The 12,608-nt window shown below is 36.2% G+C and overlaps 1 long non-coding RNA gene across 2 annotated transcripts in view; it reads right to left on the reverse strand.

The window, feature by feature from the left end:
* Nucleotides 1-5,600: 5,600 nt before the first annotated feature.
* Nucleotides 5,601-12,608, reverse strand: part of LOC143667517 (uncharacterized) — a 108,421-nt gene continuing 101,413 nt past the window's right edge. The window contains exons 7-10 of one of the 2 annotated variants that reach the window (XR_013168080.1): nucleotides 8,587-9,265; nucleotides 7,503-7,595; nucleotides 6,484-6,583; nucleotides 5,601-5,843 (exon numbers count right to left, since the gene is read on the reverse strand). This is a non-coding gene — a long non-coding RNA (uncharacterized LOC143667517). Of the gene's footprint in view, nucleotides 6,584-7,502; nucleotides 7,596-8,586; nucleotides 9,266-12,608 lie in introns of both variants that reach the window. The other variant, XR_013168078.1, reaches the window with a different exon arrangement.

Below are 12,608 nucleotides of genomic sequence, written 5' to 3' on the forward strand. Positions count from 1 at the left end.
AGCTTTCTCTTCTGGCTTCTTGTTTCATGAAGCTCAATGGGAGGCATTTTCCTTCTTCATCTCCAAAAGTCACTGGCTGGTGGACTCTGCGGCTCTCTCCTCACTCTCAAAAGGGCACTGACTGGTGGACTCTCTGCTTCTTGGTTCTGCAGCATTCTCTGCTCTCTCGGAATCTTGTAGCTTTCTCTCTTGCTGTTCTCTTTTAAAGGATTCCAGTAAAGTAATCAAGACCCACTAATCAAGTTTAATATCCACACTTGAGTCACATCTCCATGAAACTACTCTAATTAAAATTTCCAATATACACTACAGAGTAGGGAATAGAAGAACTGCATCTTTACAAAACGGGATTAGAATTAAAACATGGCTTTTCTAGGGTACATAAATCTTTTCAAACCAGCACATTCCACCCTCTGGACCCTAAAAAAGACATGATTTTCCCATATCCAGAGTCCACCAATGTTTGGAGATTCTGAGAGAGCAGAGAAAATGACAGAATGACCAGAGCCACGAAGCAGAGTCCACCAGCCAGCGACCTTTGGAGATGAAGGAGAATGCCCCTGGGGGAGCTTCATGAAGCAAGAAGCCAGCAGACAAGTCGTGTTCGCCATGTGCCTTTCCAGATGAGAAAGAAACCCTGACCGTATTCACCACGCACTTTTCCACTTGAGAAATGCTGAATTTCATCGGCCTTCTTGACAAGGTATTTTTCCCCGGATGCCTTAGATTGGACATTTCTATAGACTTGCTTTAATTGGGACATTTTCATGACCTTAGAACTGTAAACTAGCAACTTATTAAATTCCCCTTTTTAAAAATCCATTCCATTTCTGGTGTATTGCATTCCAGCAGCTAGCAAACTAGAACACTGTTCTGTTAGTTCAATCTGAGTTCAGGTGTACTACTAAGATCAGTAATTATCTTTTGTCATATTCCCTTATTTAAACTAACCAAGCTTCTTCTCTTTAGCCAAATTTTATTGATTTCTGATACAAAATGACATATTACCATTACTATCTGAATCATTGAAATGTATGCTCTATGAGAAAAGGCAGTTTTGTCTGTTGGCTGATTGCCCTTTACAATGGCTAGACTAAAACAGTCGCTAGCACATAGATATTCGATAATAACTATTGAATGAAATTGTTCAAAGAACCAGGAAAAACTATCTTTCTGCCAATATCTATGAAAAGCAGCATATATATTATGATTACAGTGGTAAGATCACACGCCCACCACTCTGCCCAGAAAGAGGTAGTGTTTGATTCCTTTCTTATGTCTGAGCTGGCCTTGTCACTTGCTTTGACCAATCAAATGCACAGAAAAGATGTTCTGGGGGACCACTGTGCCCAGATAGTACAAGACTTGTGCTTCTGCTTTCACCTTCTTGGGATCCACTGAAAGATAAAAGATTATGAAAAATACATATATAACCCAGCCAGTGGGCCCTGAGCGATCCCAGCCATCCCAACAAAGGCTGCAAACATGGAAGTGAAGGTGTTTTCCATGTTCCAAAGCCCAGCCAAGCTTCCAGCTGAATGCAACTACATAAGCAACTCAAGCATCCTACCAAACTCTGCTCAGTTACAGAATCATGAGTAAATGAGTAAATAAATCATGTTGCCTTAACCCACTACATCTTGAAGAAGTTTATTATGAACAGTAGATATCTGAGACAATACCAGTAGTATTTTTTCTATCTATCCTTCTCCTGTATATCTGCATTAAATAATGCTATGGACTGATGATCACTTGATGTGTGTTTCTGGTTGGTGATATTTTTGATTTTTGTTTTCTGCTTCATATTGCTAGAATTGCATTAATAATATATTTAATAAAACAGCCATGGTTCTTTTCTAAAATCTTTTAAAATATTGTATAAACATAAGATAATATTTATAAAATATATATATAGAATATAAAGATCAACAATAAAACAAACACCTGTGTACCCACCACCCAGTTTAAGAAAAAGAATGTTGTATTATATTTGAAGCTTTCTGTGTGCTCCTCCCATAATCCAACAAGCTCCCTTAATTTCTATCTTGTCTTTCCCTTGCTTTTCTTTCAAAAGATCTCCAGAAACGATTGGATATCCAAATATAAAATCATATGGTATCATGTTTGTGACTTATATAAATGGAATTATAAAATAAGTTTTCATCTGGAACTTACTTTTCTCGTTCAAAATTATGTGCCCAAAATGCATTCATGCTGTGCACAGCTGTAGTGCACTTTGTTTTCACTGCTGTATCATATTTCACTTTCTTATTACACCACATTTTATCCATTCTACTGTTGTTGCTTCAGTTTGTTTCTAGATTTTTCTCTTTACAAACGAGGACTACTAGGAACGTTCTTGTGTATATATATATATCCCCTAATGGGCATTTACAACAATATCTGGTATACACACAAGAATGAATAGACATATTCAACTTGACTAAATAATAATTAATGCCTAATTTTGTGGTATGAATTCATAATGTCATCAGCAGTGCATGAAAGCCCCCACTGAACTGTATCTTACTCTCCCACACTTGCTATTGTCAGACATTTTCATTTTTCCTCACTGTGAAGGGTGTGAAAGGATACCTTACAGTGTTTTAATTTTCATTTTCCTAATTATTGTGAAAATTGAATCTTCTCATATGTTTATTGGCCATTTATCTATTCTTTTTTGTAAGGTGCCACTCAAGTCTTTTACTTATTTTTCTGTTGGTTTTTAAAATTATTTCTTTCTAATTGATACGTAGAAATTTTTTCTACATTCTGGTTTCTAGTTTTTTGATAGCTCTATGTGTTAAAATTAGGTTCTTTCAGGCTGTCTTTTCACTTTCTTTATAGGGCCACTTTGAAAATATAAGTTCTTAATATTAAAGTAATCAAGTTTATCAATCATTTATCTTCTGGTTCATATGTATATGTACGTATTTTTAAGGAATCATTATTTATTCCAAATTCATGAAGACATCTTCCTATATTGTTTTCTATAAGTGTATAATTCTGCTTTTCACACTTAAATTTTTCACACATATGACTGGTTGGAAGGGAGCCAATACTGTGGGAATGGGGATCCAATTTCGACTTTTTGTATATGAACAACCAGATTTCCTAGCTCCATTTATTGTTAAGTCAATCTTTAATGCAAATTCTGCCATAAATCAAGTTTCTATATATGTTTGGTTCTGGTTATTAGTTTGCTAATCTGTTGCACTTGTCTGTGTGCCTCTGCCTTTACAGATATCAGACTATTATATAATAAGTCTTCACACCTGGTAGGGCAAATCTTCCTCCTTTGTTCCTCTTCAGGAAGGAGTGAGATACTAATTTTTTGCTTTTCCATATAAATTTTAGACCAAGATTGGCAATTTCCTCAAAAGGAAACATTCTCATACTTTGAAACTATATCAAACCTATAGATCAATTGATGTAGCATTGGAATTTTTATGATTTTGAGACTTCCAAAACATGGACATGGTATGAACTTTAATAAAACATTCTAATTTTGTCCTCAAAATTTTTGCAAATATTGGTTACATTTATTCCTAAGCCGTTTATATGATTATGCTATTTCAGAGCATGTTTCTACACTTACATTAGCTGTTGGTTGCTAGCACATAGTAATAAAATTGATATGTATATATTGGCTTTTATATCCAGCAAACTTGCTAAATTCCTTTATTAATTGTAATCTACCTATAAATTATTTTGAATTTTCTATGAAGGATCATCATTTGTGAATGATAGTTTTGATCCTTCCCTTCAAATCCTTATGCCTTTTATTTCTTCTTGTTGAACTGGGCTGGAAATGGTTCCTATTTCAATGTTAAACACAAGCAATATCAAGGATCCTTGAAATCTTCCTTATCTTAAAGTAGATGCTTTCTGTGTTCTTAAAGTTTAAGAATAACGTTTGCCATAAACTTTTTGAAGGTTATGTTTAATTTTTATTAGATTTTCAGGTGGTTTTCTTCAATTATTAGTTTGTAAATCATGGATGAATGTTCTTTTATCAAACAATTTTGTCTGTGCTATTGAGATAATCATATCTTTTCCTTCCTTTACTCATCAATATGGTGAATGAAGTTTCTAAAATTAAAATCATTAAACCAACATGGCATTCCTGGGATATATCCAAATTGGACATGATAAATTAATTATTTTATACAGTGCTGAATGTGATGGATTTTTGCATCCATGGTCATGATCATGTCATGGGATGGTCTGTAATTTTCCATTCTTTTAGTATCCCTGTCACATGTTGGTACTATGACTATGTTAGCCTCATACCAGTCACTGATCATTAGAAAATGAAATTTAAACAGATAGCACTTTAAACAAATAATTCTTCCTGTATATGAAGGACACAGGATTATCTCAAATAAAAGGTGTTCAAAACCTCTACAGAGAAAATTACACAATTTTCTAAGAGACATTCATAAAAATCTTTTTTAAATGGAGAGATCTATGCCATGTTATAGATTTGAAAATCATAATTTTAAAGATATAAGCTACTTCCAAATTGACTGAAAGACTCATTGCAATCCTAAGCAAAATCCAGCAGATTTCTTTTTAGGGGGATTTAATCAGCTAATTTTCTAGAAATACAAAAACTGAAGAATTCAAAACATTCTTGAAGAAGTTGGGAGGACTTGCTATACCACATGTCAAGATTCAATAAAAATGAATAATAATTAAGATTATGTGGTATAGGCTTAGGAATAGACAAATAGACCAACGCAACAGAATAGAGAGGCCAGAAGAGACCTATGCATAAATAGATACTGGACATATGACAGAACAGCACTGTTGATCATAGGGGAAAGGAGAGACTACAAAAAATGGTGCTGGGACCATTGGGTATCTAGAATGGAGAAAAATAGAATTGTGCCTTTCTTCACAAGTACACAAAAATTAGTCCCATGAAAATTAAAAACTTAAATATGAGAAGCAAAAACATAAAATTTTTAAAACATAGTAAACTATCTTTATGAATTCAGAATCGGGAAGGATCTGTGAAACATAAAAGCACTTAACCCTAAGGAAAAACTGGTAAATTCAGTTACACTGAAGTTAAGAACGTCTCCCATATTGCAATGCTATTTACCACAATGTAACTGAGAAAGCACCAGTATGCGGAATATAAAGAATTTCTACAGATCATTAAGAAAAAAACACAGAGAACCTATGGAAAAACAGGCAAAAGTTTCAATTAGGTATATCACAAAAGAGGAATTCCAAATAGATAATAAACACATGAAAATATTTTAGGTCTCATTGGTAATAATTAAAATTAAAATATCAAGAATCATAATTTCAGAACTGCACTATCATGTGTTGTTTAGGAAGTGGATTAGAGGAAAACTCATACACTGCTGACAGAAGTGAAAATTAATACAACTGCCTTAGATATTTAATTGGCATTAGCTATTAAGGTTGAAGACAAACATAACCTATGAATTGATAAGTCTACTTCTCGAGAATCTCACACACATAAGCAATAGGAAACATGTTACCAATTGTTCAAAATTAGAATCAACTCAAATATCTGTCATCAGTAAAACAGATAAATAAATTTAGGTATATTCACACAATGGAACACCATATTACCTTGAACATGAAGCAAGAACAGACAGCCATAAAATAACATCTTGGATGAATCTCATAAGCATAATGTTGCATGAAAAACAGACACAAAATAATACATGCAGAATGAATCCTTGCATATAAAGTTCAAAAACAAGCAAATCCTTACAGTATTGTTTAGAAAAATATACACAAATGGCAAAACATTTTAAAAGCAAAATACGATTATCAGGAAGTCAGGAGACAGCCTGCCTCTAGGGAGAAGAGAGAAGGCTATGATTAGAGAGGAGCACATAGGGGGATTTATACAATCCTAGTAATGCTTTGTTTCATGATACTGCTGAATGTTTTATTATTCTTCATTAGACAATACATATGTTTGATGCAGTTTTCCACAGTGATACCAAAACTTGACAACAGAATATTAATAATTATTTCGTTTGTTGTTTTAAAACAAACCTTAAATTCTGTGAGAAGAATACAGTAGAGAGACCAAGTGAGGCTCTGAAATCTAACAAACCTGGATTCCAGCCCCAGCTCCGTCACTCGGTCAGCACTGTGACTTTGTACGGGCTAATCAATTTCTCTAAAAGCCTGAGGTTCTAACCCTGCGTGCACTTTATAATCGGGAAACTTTAAAAAAATCCTCAAGCCCAGGTCCCAATTCCAGGCATTATGGAGGTGAACTGAGCATTGATGTTTTTATAAGTTTCCAAGTGATTCTAATGGGTAGCCACAGTTGAGAACCACTGCTCCAAGCCCTAGTTTCTTCATTCTGTAATGATGTTAATAATTCAAGGATTTTAATAAGTATGAAAAGTGATAGTATGGTACACTTCTTAGGACAGTGCCAAGTTGTCAATAAATTTTAACTCTTATTAGTAAATTGCTCACCTTTATCCTTGCCTGACACATTTTGATGTTTGATTGCAACTGATATTGAAGCATCATAAGCAGTAGATAGCAGTTTTAAGAAATAGGATTTGATGACAACCTGGATGCAAAAGAATGATAGAAAAGAACTCTAGTAGGTATGCCTTAGGAGAAAAAAAAAACAGAGAAAAGGAAGAAGACCCATTATTTGATATCAGTTATCTAGACACAATCTCTCAGTTATTCTATGTTGTAATTCTCCAAGTTTACATGAGTGATTCAAAAGCCAGTGAAAGGCTTGGTTTTATGTTTGCTGGCCTTACTGTGAGTGGAATTTTAGAAATACTATTGCCTTATAGATATAATGCTCTCTTTGTAGGTTTGTTTTCTAACTAAGATAATTCATTAAGCTTGAATTCTCCCATCCCCCTCTAAACAGCTGGTGCTTATTTAGGACAAGATGTTGATCTCTGCTTGGACTCCACGGTGATATAGTATTTGTTTATTGCCATGAACATGCTATAAAATTGATTTATGATTTCCTAAACCAATTCACAATCATTATATTAGGAATCTTCTTTCATGCAGACAAAATTAAAAATGGGCTTTTTGATCTCTGACATCAAAATATATTTCTCTAATTCAATTGAGACAGGCAGCTCCAAGTCCTAAGAAACAGTGTTAAATATTTGGAATTCATAATAACATAAATGTTCTTTGATTAAATAAACTGATTTGTCATTTTCAAAAAACACCTCAGTTGAGTGGATAATTATGTTTATTCCCTTAAACCATCATTTAGCAAATAAACACTGAATTAGAATATCAACCAAAGGAAAACAAAATTATAAAGAAGCGAGGCCTGCAATGAGGAAAGACATCATGAGTGGTGAGGATGCAACTGAGGGAATCTTTTGATTGGCTTGGCCCTCAAATAGACTTCATCTAATCCACCTGTCAAATGCCAAGGAAAATAAGTGCATTTTGCAGAGGCCTTCTTTCCAGCTCTGACCTCCTTCATCTCCCACCCTTTGACCTACCCAGCAGGAGGTGCTCTGAGCAACTGTGCCCAGCACCTGGGAGGCAAAAGAACTGCAGGTCAACAGGTCAACATTCCACCAGGAACTCTGTAGCTAGAAAATTCAAAAATTCAGCTGTTAGCCTTGCCACACTCTGCATCTAGGCTTCCATCCAAGCATCTGTCCTCTTCTTTATTGAAAATTATAACCCAAGTCCCCCACTCCCCACAAAAATCTCCTACTGTCTCTTCTCTCTTTTCATCCCAGTCCAGCCAAAGCCCTGCTCTTCTTCCTACCTCCCTCTCTGCCCACTCTCTATTGTGCCTCATGACATTCCCATTCTGTATAACGAACAAACTTCAGTCTACAAACGTTTCCTTGAGTGTCCCCCCAACATTAATAATAAATGAACATATTAGCTTCCTTCCCAAACCTGTATTTCCATTAGGCACAATCATTTATTTAGTTACCAAGAGGCTGACTCTGGAAGTCAAAATGACCCTTTCCTCCCATTTGCTGCCCACATTCACTTTGCGTGTAGAAGGGAGAACTAAATGGACCCTTGCTCGGTTATCAACCATCTTATTTTTAAGACTTTTTAATTAGGAAAAGTTTCAGAGAACAATACAGTAGAAATCCCACATACCTGCCACCTAACTTCATCAGATTTTAATATTTTACAATACTTAAATGATTCCATTTCCTTTCAACACCCTTACTATTTTTATGGTCTGTTTTTATATGTGAAATTTAAGATAATTGGATGACTCTGCACAGGTCCAGATCACATACCCAGCACAGTGTCTAGGACACAGTACATTCAAATAAGTATTTGCTCAATAGTCCCTGGCATAAATTCGCAAGCCTCTCTGAATCCAAATCCCTTATTTCTTTGCCCATTTCCATTTCCAATCTGCTTCCTTTGAACATATATATATATATCCAAACCCACTTCCTTTGAATATATATATCTGTACCTGCATTAGTTTTCTTTCAATATTTTTCTTTCTTTAATACCTCTGTGCATATGTCTACCTCTTTCCTTTTATTTCTTTCTCCCCATATAATTAGCTCTTTCATTTAATAATAACTATTGCTTAAGTACCTGCTGTGTATGTATTAGGCACTATTTTAGGCCCTTAGGTTATGTTAAACTTTTTCTCTATGTAGCTGTTAAACTGTTTCTCTAAGTAGCTTTCTCCTTGCTGATATCTCTTTTTTTTCTATCAATATGCTTTCTTCCCCTTTCTATGGTCTCCAGCCTTATCTCTCTGATAATTTCCTCACATAACTGCAATAGAAAAAGAAAGCATTATTTGATTATGTTTTTGCACTAAAATGATGTCCTTCACCCTTTATTTTTTAAAAAATGGATTAAGAAATAATTTCCTATTTAATAATGTTTAGATTTTTAACAGAATTAACCAAGTCTTCAAAGAAGCTTTCATATCTCACCAAACACCCTGTATCCAACCATACCTGAGTACTCTCCATTCTACAAATATACTTCCAAGCATGTACTTACACTGATCTTTGTTTTATGGAGTACTCTCATCCTAGATTTGTCAAGGTTTTGGGGCACTTGACTGCTACTGTCTGTTTTGCCACCTGTTTCTCCAGCATTTAGCACAATGCCTACTGCACAGGCAGAACTCATGAAATGTTCATTGTATTAAAAAATATTTAATAAAAATTAAGTTACTCATGACTTGGTGGAATGTGTTTCTGTCAACTGAGAGGCCACAACAGAAACAAATTCCCCAGCTCTAACTGACAGGATGAGACTGAAAAAGAGAAGGGAAGAAGAATAGATAAGGAGAACTCAACATTTGTCACTATAAAAAAGGAATGAGAAATTCTGAGATGGTTCTTTCTCAGGGGTTAAAGAACTGTCAGAGGTGGAGCAGAAGCAACTGCAAATAGTTTCCCCCCTATTAATCCTTTAGGGCAAGAAACCTGTTCTAAGTAGAAGAAGTAACAGCTGCAATTCTACCATCACATTCCACAAAAGTCACAAGAAAATTGATGAGAATTCAAATATTCCATGATAATGACAGGAAGAAAGTTCCAAAGAAAAACCTGAAAATTGGGACTTGGAGACTTGTGTCCCTTAGAAAAGTGAAGAATTAAACCACATGTATTTGGAAGACCCCAGTGAACTATAATGAGGTCAGAGAAGAAGCCCTCAAAAACCCAGATGAAAGTTTACACAGATGGGACTAGCCCTGGTGTCAAATAACTAGGCAGTGAGAAAGTTAGCATAATCTCCTTTTTCTAGGCTCCACCCAGTTCCCACACCTTGCCTATAAGCAAAGATAAAGCCCTTTTGGGTCAACTACTCGCTTAGTAGTTTAGTAATTAAGCTCACTTAAGATAAGTACTGGGGCAGAAAGGAATTACTGGCAAAGCAACACAGCACTCCCAAGCAGCAGGAAAGTCAGCTGAACCTTACTGGGGACTAAACAGACCAAATCCTTAGAAAAGGATAATATTTTACAAACCCTACCAGCGATTAAATCACCCAGGAGATTCAGATCTCTGGACCCCAATTCTTTTCTACTGAATTAAGGTTCACAACAAGAGAAGAAGCTCAGTATTAATCAGATAACCAGCATCTTAAAAAAAAAAGTACTTCCTCTGTAGGTGTTCTAGTTTGCTAGCTGCCAGAATGCAATATTCCAGAAACAGAATGGCTTTTAAAAAGGGGGATTTAATCAGATGCTAGTTTACAGTTCTGAGGCCGAGAAAATGCCCCAATTAAAACAAGTTTATGGAAATGTCCAATCAAAGGCATCCGGGGAAAGATACCTTGGTTCTAGAAGGCTGATGAAGTTCAGGATTTCTCTCTCAAGTGGAAGGGCACATGGTAAACACAGTCAGAGTTTCTCTCTCATCTGGAAAGGCACATGGTGAATATGGTCAGAGTTCCACTCTCATCTGGAAGGGCACATGGCGAACACAGTGTCATCAGCTAGCTGCTTCTCCTGGCTTCCTGGTTCATGAAGCTCCCCGGGAGGCATTTTCCTTCATCTCCAAAGGTTGCTGGCTGGTGGACTCTGCTTCTCATGGCTATGTCGTTCTGCTCTGCTCTCTCTGAATCTCTTATTCTCCAAAATGTTTCCTCTTTTATAGGATTTCAGAAACTAATCAAGACCCATCCAAATGGGTGGAGCCATATCGTCACCTAATCCAGCTTAACAACCACTCTTGATTAAATCACATCTCCAGGGAGATGATTTAATTACAGATTCAAACATACAGCATTGAATAGGGATTATTCTGCCTTTACAAAATGGGATTTAGATTAAAATATTGCTTTTCTAGAGGACATACATCCTTTCAAACCAGCACAGTAGGCTTCACTCAAATCCAAATGAGTTCACAACAATTTTCTGATATCTTTCCTCCTCACAAAGGGAAATACAGCTCCTGAGGGTCAACTGTGCTTCAGTGAGTTTCCCTAGTGATTATATGCATTATACTTTTAACTTTGAGGAGTAGAGACTTAGAGCTCTGAAGATGACAGTGCCCATGGCAGGTACAAGCCTCCCTGTGCTGAGGTTTCTCTGCTCTGGGAACATGCTCTCTTCTATCTTTTTAGAGAAAGTGTGAGTTTACCAAAAAAAAAGCTACATAAATTATAGGATTCACATATACCACCTATTATTAACACCCTGATTAGTGTGGTACATTTGTTAAATTGATGAAAGCACATGTTTTACTTTGGTAATGCTGCCAGAATGCAGTACACCAGTCACGGATTGGCTTTTATAAAGGGGATTTATTTAGTTAGAGATTTACAGTTCTTTGGAGGAAAGGCAGCTGGCTTTCCTCTGGCTTTCTCCATCACATAGGAAGGCACACCACATCTGCTGGTCTTCCCTCCTGGCTTCTGGTTTGAGTTCAAACAGCTTGCTCTGGGGCAACTGTTTCTGCATCTCCAAACACATGGATCTAAGTTGCTGAGCTCACTTCTGACCTCTCTCTCTCTTTTTAAGCCTCCAGCTAATTAAATTAAACTACTCATTGCGGAAGTCACTACTCTTAGCGGACTGCAGATGTAATCAGCCATAGATGAATTTCACATGCTGATATTTAAGTCCACAGCAACAGAAGTAGGCACTATCATTTGGCCAAACTGACACCTGGACCTAATTACTACAGCACATAGTTATAATTGTCCTATTAACTATACTCCATGGCTTCTTAGAATTCACTCTGTTCTATTCTTTTTTGTTATCCTAGCAAAATATATACAATCTAAAATTTCCCCTAATAATCACTTTCAAGTATATAGTTCAGTGCTGTTAATTACATTCACAGTGTTGTACTACAATCACTACCATCCATGACCAAAATTTTTCCATCATCCTAAAAATAAACTCTGTACATTTTAAGCCTTAACTTCCCATTCCCTAACCCCGCCTTGGTCCCAGGTAACCTAAATTCTAAATTCAGAGTCTATGAGTTTGCTTATTCTGATTACGTCACATCAGTGAGATCATAAAATATTTATCCTTTCGTTCCTGGCTTATTTCATTCAACATGAGGTCTTCAAGGTTCATCCATGTTTTTCCATATATCAGAACTTCAACCCCTTTTACAGATGAATAATATTCCATTGTGTATATACACTATATATTTTTTATCCATTCAAAGGTTGATAGACACTTGGGGTGCTTCCATCTTTTGGCAATTGTAACTAATACCACTAAGAACACTGGTGTTCTGGTTGCTAGCTGCCAGAATGCCATATATCAGAAACAGAATGGCTTTTAAAAAGGGGAATTTAATAAGTTGCTAGTTTACAGTTCTAAGGCCGAGAAAATGTCCCAATTAAAACAAGTCTATAGAAATGTCCAATCAAAGGCATCCATCCAGGGAAAGATACCTTGGTTCAAGAAGGCCGATGATGTTCAGGGTTTCTCTCTCAAGTGAGAAGGCACATGGCTAACACAGTCAGGGCTTCTCTCTCAGCTGGAAGGGCACATGGCAGACATGGCATCATCTGCTAGCTCTCTCCTGGCTTCTGGTTTCATGAAGCTCCCCGGGAGGCGTTTTTCTTCTTCATCTCTAAAGATCGCTGGCTCATGGACTCTCTGCTTCTCGTTACTGCATTGTTCTGCT

This window comes from Tamandua tetradactyla, chromosome 2 (assembly GCF_023851605.1).
Source record: "Tamandua tetradactyla isolate mTamTet1 chromosome 2, mTamTet1.pri, whole genome shotgun sequence".
Lineage (NCBI taxonomy): Eukaryota > Metazoa > Chordata > Mammalia > Pilosa > Myrmecophagidae > Tamandua > Tamandua tetradactyla.